The 16,860-nt window shown below is 36.2% G+C and overlaps 1 protein-coding gene and 1 pseudogene across 1 annotated transcript in view; both read left to right on the forward strand.

Moving 5' to 3' along the window:
- Positions 1-16,860, forward strand: part of KCTD8 (potassium channel tetramerization domain containing 8) — a 254,767-nt gene that overhangs the window by 32,543 nt on the left and 205,364 nt on the right. The window lies entirely within an intron of this gene.
- On the forward strand, positions 15,392-15,791 carry LOC132519568 (enhancer of rudimentary homolog; annotated as a pseudogene).

Raw genomic sequence — 16,860 nt, forward strand, 5'->3', positions numbered from 1 at the left:
TTCTGTTCAGGAAGACAGCTTGGAAGGTCCTTGTTTAGAAGTCATATGCATTAAACTAGTCCAGCTCCCTCAGCCCTCACCATGGGACACTATTGGAGCGGGGAAAACCCCTTCTATTCAGTTGCAGTTCTTAAAACTTCTCAGTGGCACTTTTCAGCGACTACCCAGTGGCTACTTTGGGATTCTTTTGTTCTCAGATCTTCAGTGGCACTGTTGATTCTCTCTGTTTCTTTTCACAAAGTGATGATACCTAGCAGGTCTTGTGGCTGTTAGTGATTTGAAACCACTCACGTTTACTTTGAGGCTGTGCAGAGCATCTTGTCACCTGTCTTTGGTAAATGTTGTCCGTGAGCTCTTAGTTTTGCAGTGTAGTGCCTTTTTATGTTTTTATATGGAGATTCAGAGGATTCAAAATTATATTTCCATGGTTGCCACCATTTTTGCAGAATTCCTGACTCAATTTTTTTGAGTAGTTAAGTTTATTTGAATGTAGTATGTTACAATATTTGAGAATAATAATAATAAAATAATTTGAGTTTTTATTAAACACGGTCACATTTGGGTATATGCAAGGTGGTTGTCAGGTGAGCAAACTGGTAATACATGCATTTAAAAGTTATAATAATGATAACTGCTCTTTTTTGATTATTTTCTGTGTGCATTGTCTGAATTAACCTTAGGACATACGTAGTATTTGTTTTTACCGTTTTACAGATAAGGGGACTGAGGCTTGAAGAGGTTAAGCATGATTTGCACAGGGTAACACAACTAGTAATTGGGGAGCTGGAATTCTAACAAAGCAAGTCTGAGTGCAAAGGCCATGCCTGGAAGACTGTAATACACTTGCAGTTGTTCAGCAAGGCCTATTTTTATTCCTTTCTCTTCTTTCCGTTTCCTTACCCCCTGCCTTAATCTTCTGTAAAAGCTTCTAAAAATACTCCCCTGATCCTTGCACAGCTTCCTCCTTGCCTGCTGACATCAATCTATCTGATCCCTTGCTTAATTGTAAGAATCCAAAATGAAAAACGTTAAAACATCTATCATAAGTTCTAATTGGTCATAAAGATATATGAATGAATGGATAATGTTACAGTCCACATTTTATTCCCCAGAAGAAATTTCAACTATTCCACCATTATTGGTTCATGCTTATTCTTTCCCGCTTCCAATGACTGCCCATTACAAATCCTGTGTACTAGCCACATCCATCTGGTCACTTTCTGTAGTGCTGCCATTTAGTTTCATCCACTCACACTGCTGCCATCTCTTCATGGATGTCCTTTTTCCATTGCCATCCTTTAAAGCCAGATGCTTAGGTGGCCAGCTCTATGAAGCGTTCCCTAGTTTCCGCCAATGCAGAGGCAGAATTTGTGGTTCCTTAATGGTCCTCGCACAGTCATTGGAAAGGATCTTTATCATAACATTCATTCCTCAGAGCATGTTTAGGTGAGTTTTTGTGAACCTGTCTGATCTCCTAGACTCCGAATTGACCAAGGAGTGGGATATACTTTACTCAACTTCGTAACTCCAGAGTCTCGACAGCGCCTGGAACACAGCAGTTACTTAAATCAGTTTTATTAGATGAACCCAATTAGTATCCGTGAGCTTATATTGCTAGTTATAAGTCTAACTTCTTGATTAGAAAACAAATACTTAACAATTGCATACTTACTTTGCCTTTCTGTTATTACTTATCTAATAACATATGTTCAAAACTGTACTTAAATCAGCATGGCTAGACAGGCAGACAGCAGTTGTTTATACTTATATTTGCCACAAAATTTTTTTCTTTGCTTGGCAGTTCTCTGAGAATTATCTGAGTGTGAATAGTATTTCTTCATGTGGCTCATCATGCCCAGAAAATTAAATATTTTTAATTAACATTTATAATCAGCTTTTCCTGTTCTTGGGTCTAGTGGTTTATATTCATTTAAACAAATTGAATTTTAAAGATAAATTAAACACTGCCCTTGTAAAGCCTTATTCAGATTGATTTTTTTCTCCAACCTCACATGCTTTATCAACCTACATTTCCATCATTCATTTATTCATTCACTCATTTAATAAATCACAGATATATTCAAAGCTAATACCTGTCATCTCTAGATAGGTCTAGTATTTGCCCAAGTCAGGGGTAATGGACCTTTCTGGAAAACGCTCTGCTTTGATTTTTTAAATTACAATGAGACAGAAATTTCAGGACATCAAGAGACATAGACTAGAAAAAATGGTCTTACTATTCATTTGTTTTCTGATCAAATTCAATCTTAAACAATATTCAGAAGTTAGTTGAACTATTTCTGGTCCTCTGCCTAAAGGTGAAATTATTCACTTGTCCTAGTGGGTCTAGGTTCCAAGTTATCATTATTCTTTTAAATAACTCTTGCAAAGGGGTAATTTCTGGCTCCTTCATCTCAGGGGAGAACTTATGGGTCTTTGGATGACATTCAAGCATAATTTTCTTACCTCAGTTTTGACGCTTCAGAGAAAATTTATCTCTATTTTTAAATAGAAATATGGAGCAAAAAATTTCTAGGTAACTAGAGGGTATTTGGTGTTCTCCTTCCTTATTGCAGTATGCAGTCTCTAGTTTTGGAAAATGGCACAAAGACCTTAAGGCAGCTTGTTTAGGACAGCAGTTACAATATATACAGTCTGCTAATGCCTCCAGCTTCCCACAGGAAGGGAGACTTGTTTCGAGTGGGTGTTGGTGGTGTGTTTTTCAGGCTTCATGGAGGAGATTTTTCTCAAGGATCTGCCATAGACAGGGATACAAATCCAAGTACTGCCTGGTTCTTTATCCCAGGTAGGATATACTGTAACTAGGAAAACATTTTGCCAGTGATTATAAAACAGTGTGGCAAATTCTTTTGAGTTAGTAATTTACTAGAATAGATAGTATTATTTTATCTTAAAATAATTTTCAAGGCTAAGGTTTCACCAAAGACAACTTGTAGATAAAGTGCTCTCCTAGAGTAATAGCCGATGAGCTATAATTTGGTCATAGTTTTTAATAAGCTTTGCTTTCTAAGTTCTGTGGGAGATCTGAATTAGATTCTGATAACAAGCTAGGAAAAACCAGTAGAGACATCATTCAAGAATTTCAAAAATCTAGCTCTTGGGGGCAATTTGCTGTGAGCAAAAAGCCATAAGTAACCCCCAATAGCATTGTTATATTACAGTGATTATAGTTCAGAGCTTGGGGCTTTGCAGTCAGACACACGGGGATTCAACTTCTGGATCCTTATTATGTGACTTTGGACAAGTTACTTAGCTATTCTAAGTATCATTTCTTCACTGTGCGATGCTTCAGAAATTATTTTGAGGATTAAAGAGATTATGGTTTTAACAGTTCATGGTATAGTGCCTGGTACATAGTAAGCCCTCAAAATATATTTACTATAATATTTGTAGTTACTGCAGTAATTCCCCAGAATTATTTAAATATTTGTTTAATTATCTAATTATTAAATATTGAATATTTTAAAATATTTCATATAATTTACAGTATATATATATTCAAGTAAGTGTCAAAATTAAAAAGTGAGATAAAGGTGTCAATGAAGGAATCATGGCAAGACACCCAGACCTCTGAAAGAATGGTCATCAATCTAATCCTCAGCTATGGGCAGTGGGCGGGAGGGCAGATAATTTGTTGAGATGCATCTTTTTAAATGGACTCAAAAAGATCAGGAGATGCTCCTACTTTTGGCTCATTTGTAGTGGAGACAATGCCATTTTTATAGTACAATTCACTACTCTGAGCACTTTCTTCTTATTTTATATCCTAGATGCCAATTTGGTCACTAGAAGTTTTCATGAGGAGCACTGAAGCAAATCAAAGAGAATTGCACTGTTTTGGGAATTTTTTTATCCAAGTTGCTTAAAAACCCATTAAAGTCTCCTGACCAAAAAGAGTATACCTTTCCAATAACTAGTGCACTTCAGAGTCTTTCTCCTTTGGTAATGCTGAATAAAAACATCTTTCCGATATTCTGTTCTTTTTCAGTATGTTTTCAGTACTCTATGAAGCCCACCATATTAGTTATCTATAGCTGCTGTAACAAATTACCACAAAGTTAGTGGCTTAAAACAACGTACGTTTTACAGTTCTGGAGGTCAGAAGTCTGGAAAGGGTCCATCAGGCTAAAATTTAAGTGTCAGCAGGGCTGTGTTTCTTCAGGAGGCTCTAGTGGACAATGTGTTTCCTTGCTTCTTCCAGCTTCTAGAACCCTGCCTGTATTGCTTAGTTCCTGGGTCCCTTCCATCTTCAAAGCCATCAGAGTAGTATTTCAAATATATGTCTCTGGTTCTCCTGCTACTCTCTTTCATTTATAATGACTCAGGGTCCACCTGGGTAATACTTATCTCCCCATCTCAAGATCCTTAACTTAATCACATGTGCAAGATCTCTTTTGCCAAATAAAGTGACATACTCACAGGTTCTGAGGATTGGGGGCTGCACAGTTTACAGGGCATTATTCTGCCTACCGCAGCCATCTAGATAGTCTTTCTGTGGGTGTTGTAACACTGTTGATCAGATACTTACATTTTTCACATTTAACAATGGTGAAGTTATATTTCCAGACTGCTCTTTAAGCACTGATTTACGAGAAATCTGGTCCTTTAGGCAGGTTTCTGTAATAGCTCATTTTATTCCTTATGTGTTAAATTTACTGGTTCAACTCTTACAGGCTAATGTTAATTGACGTTCAAGTACTTCTTAGTTACCTACTAGAAGTCGCAAGGATGTAGGTCATATATTTAGAAATTTCTACCTGTAGAGGTGAGGACTTCTTTTCCAAAGTTTATCTTTTAAAGTTGCAAGTTTCATCCCTCCAAAAACTAAAAATAGAACTACCATATGATCCAGCAATTGCACTGCTGGCTATATATCCAGAAAAAAAAAACCACCACTAATTTGAAAAGATACAAACACCCAGGTGTTCATAGAAGCACTATTTACAATAGCCAAGATGTGGAAGCAACCCAATGTCCATCAATAGATGAATGGGTAATGAAGTTGTATATATATAAAGTGAAGTATTACTCAGCTATAAAAAAGAATGAAATTCTCACAGATATAGAAAACAAACTAGTGGTTATTATTGAGGAGAAGGAAGAGGCGAGGGGAAATACAGGGGTAGGGGATTAAAAGGTACAAACAACTATGTACAAAATAGATAAGCAACGAGGATATATTGTATGGCACAAGGGATTATAGCCATTATCTTGTAGTAACTTTCAATGGAGTATAAATCTGTAAAAATACTGAATCACTATGCTGTATACCTGAAACTAATGTAATATTGTAAATCAACTGTACTTCAAAAAAGAAAAATGAAGTTAAAAGTTTCAGTTACTTGGGAAATTTATTTCCATGGAATTGCTGTTTTTCTAAGGATGCTAATTCAGTTAAATATTAATGTATCATAATAGTAGTTTTAAAAATTTTAATAATTACTTTAATCTGACTTTTTTAGATGTGCTTATGCTTTTCACTGTCAGTTTAGGTAAATTATACAATGAATTTTCCTTTTTGAGGGCCTTCCATATATTGATGCTATCTATATGTCTGCATTGACTTGATGAGATGTAATAGGTACTGTTATTATAGGATTTACTGTATTAAACAGCAAAATATAAGGACAGAATAAGAATCTTTTACCTGGGAGTGACTTCTAGATGGAATACAGGCAATATTTTATTGTGCTGTCTATTCATTTTATAAGTTCTGAACTAATGACTAAATTGCAGTAGCAGGAAAGCATGATCAGACAAGGTGAAGATAACTGGGAGGAAGGACTAAGAAGAAAGAAGGGTATTTTTGTGCTTTGGACCAGCCCTCCAAATAAATAAAAATTACCTATATGAAATCTCAGGCAAATAGCTTTACATCATATTAAATAATTTAACTAATTGACAATGTGGCTAGAAAAATGATAGCATTAATTTTAAATTGTATTTTGAGTGTCATCGTTGTAAGTGCTTCCTTTTTCATTGTGTTATGTACCTGGGGGCTATTCTGTCCAATTAAATACTCTTAAAATGTGTAATCTTAGGCCAAGGTCTGCCTCCAAGTCTATCAAAAAAGCAAATGTTATAGGAATTCCTTTCATAGAAGGCAAATTTTCAAAGGTATATATCTTGATGTTGTCTTCTAATATATATGTATTGCTTTTAGAAGTTGTACTAAGTCTTCTGAACCAATTAAGCTAATGTACTTGGTATCTTATGGATACCAAGTTTGAAAAATTATAACTTGGGGACCTATTTATAGTACCCTTTTTAAAAAATAAATGTGATACATTTGATTATTTTTTTGCAATCTACTTTTTAAAATGTTGACAGTTTTATTTTTAGATTTATTTTTTATATAGCAGGTTCTTATTAGTTATCTATTTTATACATATTAGTGTATATATGTCAATCCCAATCTTCCAATTCATCCCACCACCACCCCCCACCCACTTTCCCCCCTTGCTGTCCATACGTTTGTTCTCTACATCTGTGTCTCTATTTCTGCCTTGCAAACCAGTTCATCTGTACGAATTTTCTAGATTCCACATATATGTGTTAATATACAATATTTGTTTTTCTCTTTCTGACTTACTTCACTCTGTATGACAGTCTCTAGGTCCATCCACGTCTCTACAAATGACCCAATTTCGTTCCTTTTTATGGCTCAGTAGTACTCCATTGTATGTATGTACACCATCTTCTTTATCCATTTGTCTGTTGATGGACATTTAGGTTGCTTCCATGACCTGGCTATTGTAAACAGTGCTGCAATGAACATTGGGGTGCATGTGTCTTTTTGAATTATGGTTTTCTCTGGTATATGCCCATTAGTGGGATTTCTGGGTCATATGGTAATTCTATTTTTAGTTTTTTAAGAAACCTCCATACTGTTCTCCGTAGTGGCTATATCAATTTACATTCCCACCAACAGTGCAAGAGGGTTCCCTTTTTTCCACACCCTCTCCAGCATTTGTTGTTTGTAGATTTTCTGATGATTCCCATTCTAACTGGTGTTAGGTGATACCTCATTGTAGTTTTTTTTTTTTTTTTTTGTGGTACACGGGCCTCTCACTGTTGTGGCCTCTCCCGTTGCAGAGCACAGGCTCTGGATGTGCAGGCTCAGCGGCCATGGATCACAGGCCTAGCCACTCTGCAGCATGTGGGATCTTCCCAGACCGGGGCGCGAACCTGTGTCTCCTGCATCGGCAGGAGGACTCTCACCCACTGCGCCACCAGGCAAGCCCCCTCATTGTAGTTTTGACTTCCATTTCTCTAATAATTAGTGATGTTGAGAAGCTTTTCATGTGCCTCTTGGCCATCTGTATGTCTTCTTTGGAGAGATGTCTATTTAGGTCTTCTGCCCATTTTTTGATTGGGTTGTTTGTTTTTTTAATACTGAGCTTCATGAGCTGTTTATGTATTTTTGAGATTAATCCTTTGTCCATTGATTCGTTTGCAAATATTTTCTCCCATTCTGAGGGTTGTCTTTTCATCTTGTTTATGGTTTCCTTTGTTGTGCAAAAGCTTATACGTTTCATTAGGTCCCATTTATTTATTTTTGTTTTTATTTCCATTACTCTAGGAGGTGGGTCAAAGAAGATCTTTCTGTGATTTATGTTATGTTTTCCTCTGAGATTTTTATAGTGTCCTGTCTTACATTTAAGTCTTTAATCCATTTGGAGTTTATTTTCGTGTATGGTGTTAGTAAGTGTTCTAGTAAGTGTTCATTCTTTTACAGGTAGCTGCATAGTTTTCCCAGCACCACTTATTGAAGAGACTGTCTTTTCTCCATTGTATATCCTTGCCTCCTTTGTCATAGATTAGTTGACCATAGGCGCTTGGGTTTATCTCTGGGCTTTCTATCCTGTTCCATTGATCTATATTTCTGGTTGTGTGCCAATACCATACTGTCTTGATTACTGTAGCTTTGTAGTATAGTCTTAAGTCTGGGATCCTGATTCCTCCAGCTCTGTTTTTCTTTCTCAAGATTGCTTTGGCTATTCGGGGTCTTTTGTGTTTCCATACAAATTGTGAAATTTTTTGTTCTAGTTCTGTGAAAAATGCCAGCAGTAGTTTGATAGAGATTGCATTGAATCTGTAGTCATTGCTTTGGGTAGTATAGTCGTTTTCAAGATTCTTCCAATCCAAGAACGTGGTATATCTCTCCATCTGTTTGTAACATCTTTAATTTCTTTCAGTGTCTTATAGTTTTCTGCATACAGGGCTTTTGTCTCCTTAGGTTTATTCCTAGGTATTTTATTCTTTTTATTGCAATGGTAAATGGGAGTGTTTCTTTAATTTCTCTTTCAGATTTGTTGTTGTTAGTGTACAGGAATGCAAGAGATTTCTGTGCATTAATTTTGTATCCTGCAGCTTTACCAAATTCATTAATTAGCTCTAGTAGCTTTCTGGTGGCATCTTTAGGGTTACCTATGTATAGTATCATGTCATCTACAAACAGTGACAGTTTTACTTCTTTCCCAATTTGGAATCCTTTTATTTCTTTTTCTTCTCTGATTGCCATGGCTAGGACTTCCAAAACTATTTTGAATAATACTGGCAAGAGTGGACATCCTTGTCTTGTTCCTGATCTTAGAGGAAATGCTTTCAGTTTTTCACCATTGAGAATGATGTTTGCTGTGAGTTTGTCATGTATGGCCTTTATTATGTTGAGGTAGGTTCCCTCTGTGCCCACTTTCTGGAGAGTTTTTATCATAAATGGGTGTTGAATTTTGTCAAAAGCTTTTTCAGCATCTATTGAGAATACCACATGGTTTTTATCCTTCAGTTTGTTAATGTGGTGTATCACATTGATTGGTTTGCGTATGTTGAAGAATCCTTGCATCCCTGGGAAAATCCCACTTGATCATGGTGTATGATCCTTTTAATGTGTTGTTGGATTCTGTTTGCTAGTATTTTGTTGAGGATTTTTGCATCTGTATTCATCAGTGATATTGGTCTGTAATTTTCTCTTTTTTTTATTTTCAAAAATTTATTTATTTATTTATTTTGGCTGCGTTGGGTCTTCGTTGTTGCACATGGGCTTCTTCTAGTTGCAGAGAGCTGGGCATACTTTTCATATGGTTTGTGGGCTTCTCATTGTGGTGGCTTCTCTTGTTGCGGAGCATGGACTCTAGACGTGCGAGCTTCAGTAGCTGTGGCTCGTGGGCTCTAGAGCACAGGCTCAGTAGCTCTGGCATGTGGGCTTAGTGCTTCATGGCATGTGGGATCTTCCCAGACCAGGGCTTGAACCTGTGTCTCCTGCATTAGCAGGTAGATTCTCAACCACTGAGCCTCCAGGGAAGCCCTGTAATTTTCTTTTTTGTAGTATTTCTCTCTGGTTTTGGTATCAGGGTGATGGTAGCCTCCTAGAATGAGTTTGGGAGTGTTCCCTCCTCTGCAATTTTTTGGAAGAGTTTGAGAAGGGTGGGTGTTATCTCTTCTCTAAATGTTTGATAGAATTCTACTGTGAAGCCATCTGGTTCTGGACTTTTGTTTGTTGGAAGATTTTTAATCACAGTTTCAATTTCATTACTTGTGATCGGTCTGTTCATATTTTCTATTTATTTCTGGTTCAGTTTTGGAAGGTTATACCTTTCTAAGAATTTGTCCATTTCTTCCAGGTTGTCCATTTTATTGGCATAGAGTTGCTTTTAGTAGTCTCTTACGATGCTTTGTATTCCTGCAGTGTCCACTGTAACTTCTCCTTTTTCATTTCTAATCTTATTGGTTTGAATCCTCTCCCTCTTTTTCTTGATGAGTCTCGCTAAAGATTTATCAATTTTTTTATCTTCTCAAAGAACCAGCTTTTAGTTTTATTGATCTTTGCTATTGTTTTCTTTGTTTCTATTTCATTTATTTCTGCTCTGATCTTTATGATTTCTTTCCTTCTACTAACTTTGGGTTTTGTTTGTTCTTCTTTCTCTAGTTCCTTTAAGTGTAAGGTTAGATTGTTTATTTGAGGTTTTTCTTGTTTCTTGAGGTAGGCTTGTATGTATTGCTATAAACTACCCTCTTAGAACTGCTTTTGCTGCATCCCATAGGTTTTGAATTGTTGTGTTTTCATTGTAATTTGTCTCTAGGTATTTTTTGACTTCTTTGATTTCTTCAGTGATCTCTTGGTTATTTAGTAACGTATTGTTTAACCTCCATGTGTTTGTTTTTTTACGTTTTTTTCCCCTGTAATTGATTTCTAATCTCATAGCCTTGTGGTCAGAAAAGATGCTTGATATGACTTCAGTTTTCTTAAATGTACTGAGGCTTTATTTGTGACCCAATATGTGATCTATCCTGGAGAATGTTCCGTGTGCACTTGAGAATAAAGTGTAATCTGCTGTTTTGGATGGAATGTCCTATAAATATCAATTAAATGTATCTGGTCTATTGTGTCATTTAAAGCTTCTGTTTCCTTCTTAATTTTCTGTTTGGATCATCTGTTCATTGGTGTAAGTGAGGTGTTAAAGTCCCCCACTATTATTGTGTTACTGTCGATTTCCTCTTTTATAGCTGTTAGCAGTTGCCTTATGTATTGAGGTGCTCCTATGTTGGGTGCATATATATTTACAATTGTTATATCTTCTTCTTGGATTGATTCCTTGATCATTATGTAGTGTTCTTCCTTGTCTCTTGTAACATTCTTTATTTTAAAGTATATTTTATCTGATATGAATATTGCTACTCCAGCTTTCTTTCTTTTTTTTTTTTTGGCGGTACGTGGGTGTCTCGCTGTTGTGGCCTCACCCGTTGTGGAGCACAGGCTCCAGACGCGCAGGCTCAGCGGCCATGGTTCACGGGCCTAGCTGCTCCGTGACATGTGGGATCTTCCCGGACTGGGGCATGAACCCGTGTCCCCTGCATCGGCAGGCGGACTCTCAACTGCTGCGCCACTAGGGAAGCCCTAAATATTCTATATTTTATCCCATGTTCAAGATATCAATATTTTGTGTTCTTGTAACCCATGCATATTGGTTTCCTTAGGGTTGCTGTAAGAAAGTGCCATATACTGGGTGACTTAAGAGAATTGAAATTTATTATCTTACAGTTCTGGAGAAGTTCAAAATCTAGGTATCTGCGGGGCCATGCTCCGCCAAGACACTTAGTAGACTCCTTCCTTGCCTGTTTGTTGTTGGCTGTCAGTCTGTTGCTTGGCTTGCAACTGCCACCTGTGTCATCACATGGCATTTTCCCAGTGTGTCTGTGTTTTCACATGGTATTCTCCTTCCTGTGTCTCCTCCTCGTATAAGGACACCAGTCATATCAGAATAAGGCCCTATCCTACTCCAGTATGACCCCATCTGAACTAATTACATGGGTTACAACTCTAGTTTCAAATAAGGTAATATTCTGAAGACCTGGGGGTTAGAATTTCAACATACCTTCTTTGGGGGACACAATTCAACCCATAACACCATGTGTACTATATTTGGAAAAACAGAATTATTTTTATGAATTGTGGTTTTTTGTTTTTTTTTTGCGGTATGCGGGCCTCTCACTGTTGTGGCCTCTCTTGTTGCAGAGCATAGGCTCTGGACTCGCAGTCTCAGCAGCCGTGGCTCACGGGCCCAGCCACTCCACGGCATGTGGGATCTTCCCGGACCAGGGCATGAACCCGTGTCCCCTGCATCGGCAGGTGGACTCTCAACCACTGAGCCACCAGGGAAGCCCTATGAATTGTGTTTTTTTGGCATTACGTTCTCAACTTTGTATCAAAGAACTGATGATTGTATGAAAACAATTATTGTACTTTTTATAAATAAGCTGTTTTCTAAGTTTGTCCCAAGAAAAACTAGTTTTTCAAGATGCTCTAAGAAAAGTGGAGTGCATGAACAAATAATGGTGAGATTAACTGAATGTTAGTCTACATTTTATGTACCCTTCTTGGAGACCTAGTACCCCTTAAGATATTAAAATCATTCAAAAGTCCTGTGTGAAATATATTGAACCTAACCTTAAGTTTCCCAAATGTGTTAGATGTCGGAAACTCTTAATTACGTTAACACAGTACTTTGTACAACTGTTTTGGAAAGTGACAAATCAGGGAATCACAACATATATACTATTGTCCCTTTTCATTAGGAATATGGAAAGATTAATTTACGTTTGTAGGCATCAGTTTTCTCAACTGTAAAATAAGAATAATAATTACAGTTATAGCATAAAAATGATTGAGACTATTAAGTAAGATAAAACAGGCAAAGAGTATGACCCAGTATTGGACCGTAAAAAGTATTCAATGCATGTTTATCATTAATGTGATTTAGTCTTATATTTAGTCACTATTTGTCACTAGGCATTAATCCAGAGTGATGTTGAGATCCATCAAACAAGAGGACCATACTTATTAGCTTGAACACAATTTCTATATAATTCACAGAGTAAAGAGAACATATATTTTATTCTCAGAGTATTTAAGTATTTTAGCTTTTTACAGCAATATCTCAAGAAAAAATATTATATTAGAATCTACATAATATGTATAATAATGGAGGAAATTATGCAATATATTTTAGGGAGAGTTTTTCGGAGGATGAGTAAAATTAAGAAGGTTCTTCATTCAGAATACTAGTCACTGTACTGTTAAAAAGTTAAGTGAAGCCCCTGGAGCAATTGAAAAATATAAGGCTGAGAGAACTTGTAATAAAAGCCTTGGAATGCTGTGCTTTGGATTTTTGTGTGTTTTCTCCTTTTGTCCTTTATGTCAGGTATTTAGTTGCCAATTTCTTTTTTTCTGTTTCCTAGGTGCTCTATTCTATCACTTATTTCAACCCTTGTTCTTTTAAAATACACTATAAACTGGAAAGCTGATAATGAGAGTCATTCAGTTCTTTCCAAAATAATAAAGATGGCTGAAAGCTTTTTTTTTCTTCTGCAGATTTTTGAGTATATTTTTCTACATGGTTGAAATTGCTAGCTTCATAATCTCTACCAAGTTGGTAAAATGTTACTGAATTATGTCCCTTAAAATGATTATTTTTGTGTAAGCTAAAGATAAGCACCCAGCTACCACTTCACTATTATTTCTTAGTTTCTGAATGTCCCTCTTACCCCATCAGTTCCTTATAATCTCTCCGCTCGCTACCACCATGCTTCTTACAGCTAGACCACTTGAGTCACCAGCTTGTCCTCCTGCCTCTTAGAGGATATGGACTGCTCTGCCAGCACAACTTGATATTGTATGACAGTTCTTTCTTAGAAGAGTTGCAGATTTTGCTTGGGGTCTCCCTTGAATATTTAAAAATGTCACTTTCTTCTTCGTCAGTCATTTCACTCAGAAGAATCATAATTCTAAAAGGATGGTTAGAAATTTTCCATTCAGGTCTTTCTAAATTCAAAAAATCTTCACACTCATTCCTTAACCATTAAATATATTAAGTTTTGTCTGGCTGTTTGTGGATATGTCATTTGAGGGAATTATTATTTATTTATTTTTTTGTTAATAAAGAATTCTAGTTAAATGAAGGACATACACCAGGTATATATTATCAATTTTCAAAGGGCTCATAGAACAAGAATGTATGGTAGTAATAAGAGTTTGCTACGGATATTTCTTTTTTGTTTAATAAATGTTTAGGTATCATTTGGTGAGTCAAGGTCATAATGTTAACAACACTTTACTATTATATTTAGAAATATGGATTAGTATTTAATAATCTGCCAAGTAAAATCATTTGTCCTTGCTAGTACTTTACATACACTGTTTCATTTAATCTTTCATTGGCCGTAGGAATTTGGCTTTATTATCTCGTGTATTGCATATAATGAAGCCAAGCTTCAAGGGTTTAATTTGTTCTTCCCAGTGGATAGATGACAGGGCTGGGATTTCATCTCACAGTCACCTGAAGCCTCAGAGTAAATGTTTCCTACTCTACCATACTGCTTCTAATGACACAGGGTAAAGAAAAATCAGAGAAGAGGTAAGACCAGATTAACTCTTGAAGTATGAGAATTTGGTAGGCAGTGTGAGAAAGTAGGTAACAGACTAGAAAGCTTAAAATTGTTAGAGTAGGTGGTAAATAATTATTGAAGGATTTGATCCAGGATGATGGAATGTCATGGTGAAAATAGTGAATTAAAAAAAAAATTGATGTGATGTCTATGTCAGGGTAACTAGAAAGAGGTAGTGTTTGAACATTAAAATGAATTAGGAGTTTATTGTAGTAGTTGAGACGAGAATGATGAAAACCTTGCCTAAGTTAATAAAAGAGGAGATTTTGGAAGGCAGTGTCTTTAGAACTTATTTGGAGATGAAAGAGATGAAAGAGAAAATGAAGATGCTGAAATTTGTATTTTAAATAATTGAAAGAATGTTGATAATATTGATTGAAGTAAGGAAACAATGTAAAGCAGTACTTTGCTGAGGAAGAAAAAGTAATGTATTTAGAGAATTGTGGGTTGATGGTTGGACAATACAGTGGAATCTCTAGTGGATTATTAGATGGAACTGAACTCAAGTGTTGGCTGAGGATTAAGAAGACAAATTTGATAGTCTTCTATATGCATTTAACATCCAAGATTTGTGTTCTCATATTTATTTAGTTGTTATGCTTAATTCAAACATTTAAATACCCAACTTGAGCTCTTAAAATTAACCTGAGAACAGAAACATTTGTAAATACAATATGTAAATTTGAGGATAAAAATAATGTGACAAGAAGCACAGATGGGATGCACTTGAATTTTTTTCAAAAATTTTACTTCAAGTTTTTTTCTTTTTGGTCAAATCTGTCATTGCCATAGATATTTATTCTCCTAAATCCTTTTCTTACATTTGATATTTTATAGATCATGTTTGAGTTAAGTAAAGAGAAGAGCCATATCTTTCAGTGCATAAAATAATGCTTTGAAGTTAACTATCCAGACTATATTTTGCTCTTGAAAGATATCCAGTATATCCTTTGCATGCTATGCTGACTACCAAATATTTGTCCATTTTCTATCTTAATCTCAGAACTGATATCCACTGTATTTTCACCTCCTCATCCTTGGATGCTATCCCAGTGTGGGGAGAGCAAGAGGGTATCCAGAATATAATGAAGAAAGCAGAAATGTCTCAATCTAGATGAGATGTATTATATTTTTCTATTGACTATAACCTCACCAAGAAGTGCAAAATATAAGTTGATCTCAAAGAAAGCAGGGCTGTCAAAATATCATGCTCATCTTCTAGCATAGCCACCCATCTCTTCTACTCTTGTTTAGTTCCCTCTAAAACTTGTGCGCAGAATGGCTCAGAGTATAAAGATGTGCTTTGGAATGAGAAGGACTGTACTATTGGTTGTTCTCTGGAGGAAACTGGGCAAGCTCTTCAAAATAGTCATAACTAGGTGCAGCGGCCGAGTCAGGAGTGACTGCAGAGAAAGAGTTTGGTGCGATGTCTCACACCATTTTGCTGGTAACAGCCTACCCAGAGGCCAGAAGGCAGAACTTATGCTGACTATGAATCTGTAAATGAATGCATGGAAGGTGTTTGTAAAATGTATGAAGAACATCTGAAGAGAATGAATCCCAACAGCCCCTCTATCACATATGATACCAGTCAGTTGTTTGATTCTGTTGATGACCTGGCAGACCTCAGCTGCCTTGTTTACTGAGCTGATACCCAGACAAACCAGCCTCATAACAAAGACTGGATTAAAGAGAAGATCCAGGTGCTCCTTTGTCGACAGGCACAACAGGCAAGGAAAGAGTTGAGTTTGGAAGCATTAGGGGGACGGGGTGGGCTTGGAACACAGCTGTGTACAGTGTGCTGCAGTGGAAGTTTTGTATTATAGTAATCCTGTTTCCATTTTGGTGTACTCTAGCCAGGATTGAATGTATTAGATGAAATGTGAGGATCTTGTTCAATCTGAAACCCCCTTTCCCCCCGTCCCCTCCTTTTTTTTACTTAAACATTTTTATTATGATTTAGATGGAAGTTGGTTTTTGCCAGTTAATGTTGGTTCCAGTCCTTCAAACTGTTCCTATCTGCTTTATAACATTCACTGTACTAACCCTTCTTCACATTGGGGTGGGGGTTGGTGATGCAGTTTAGTTATGTCCTCAAGAAAAAGTCTTAGTGAAAAACAAATAAATGTTCTTTAGCTAAAAAAAATACTCATAACTAGAGAGATGATTGGTTAATTCATCCCCAAGTTAACATTGACCACCATTAAGAAACTTTTTGGTTTTTAGCTTGGGTTAAGAGAAGAATGGATAATACTTTTTTTCTTGCTATGTGGGGCTATTTGAGTAGAGTTCCAGAGGACGAAACAAGAAAATTAGAAGAGTGACACGAATTATGACCATGCCCTATTCTACTGTTGCTTGATTTTAACGACCTGGCTAATCAGATCTTTTACCCTTAATAGGAGCACATTTTGCAATTATTTTTTGACCTAAAACAATGCATGAGTGTTTTAAATCCTTTTTCTGCTATTGTTTTGGTTGGAACAAAAGCTGGTAAATATCATTAATTTTAGATCCTAGGATGTAGAAATCCAGACCTAAATTAAGAAGCTCATGAAATTTAAATTTTGAAAAATAAAATTGTGGTTATTTACTTTGAACTGTACTTTCTTTAGGCTTTTCAAAGCAGCTTTGTCCTAAAAAACCCAAAATATTTTACTTCCAACCTTGCCACATGAAGGTGAACCGTGATTATTATGAAACAAGAGAGGCATTTAGCACCTGAAATCTGACCTAAATTCTTCTTACCTATTTAAAGTGAGATTGTTTGACAAGCTTCATTACTTTTATGTGACTTCAAACATGAAATTAAACATAAAATGATAGAATCGTGAATGAGTGTGAGTTAGATTTCTTGAAATGCAAAATATGAGGATTTTATGAATCAACTTCCAA

This window comes from Lagenorhynchus albirostris, chromosome 4, assembly GCF_949774975.1.
Source record: "Lagenorhynchus albirostris chromosome 4, mLagAlb1.1, whole genome shotgun sequence".
Taxonomy (NCBI): Eukaryota; Metazoa; Chordata; class Mammalia; order Artiodactyla; family Delphinidae; genus Lagenorhynchus; species Lagenorhynchus albirostris.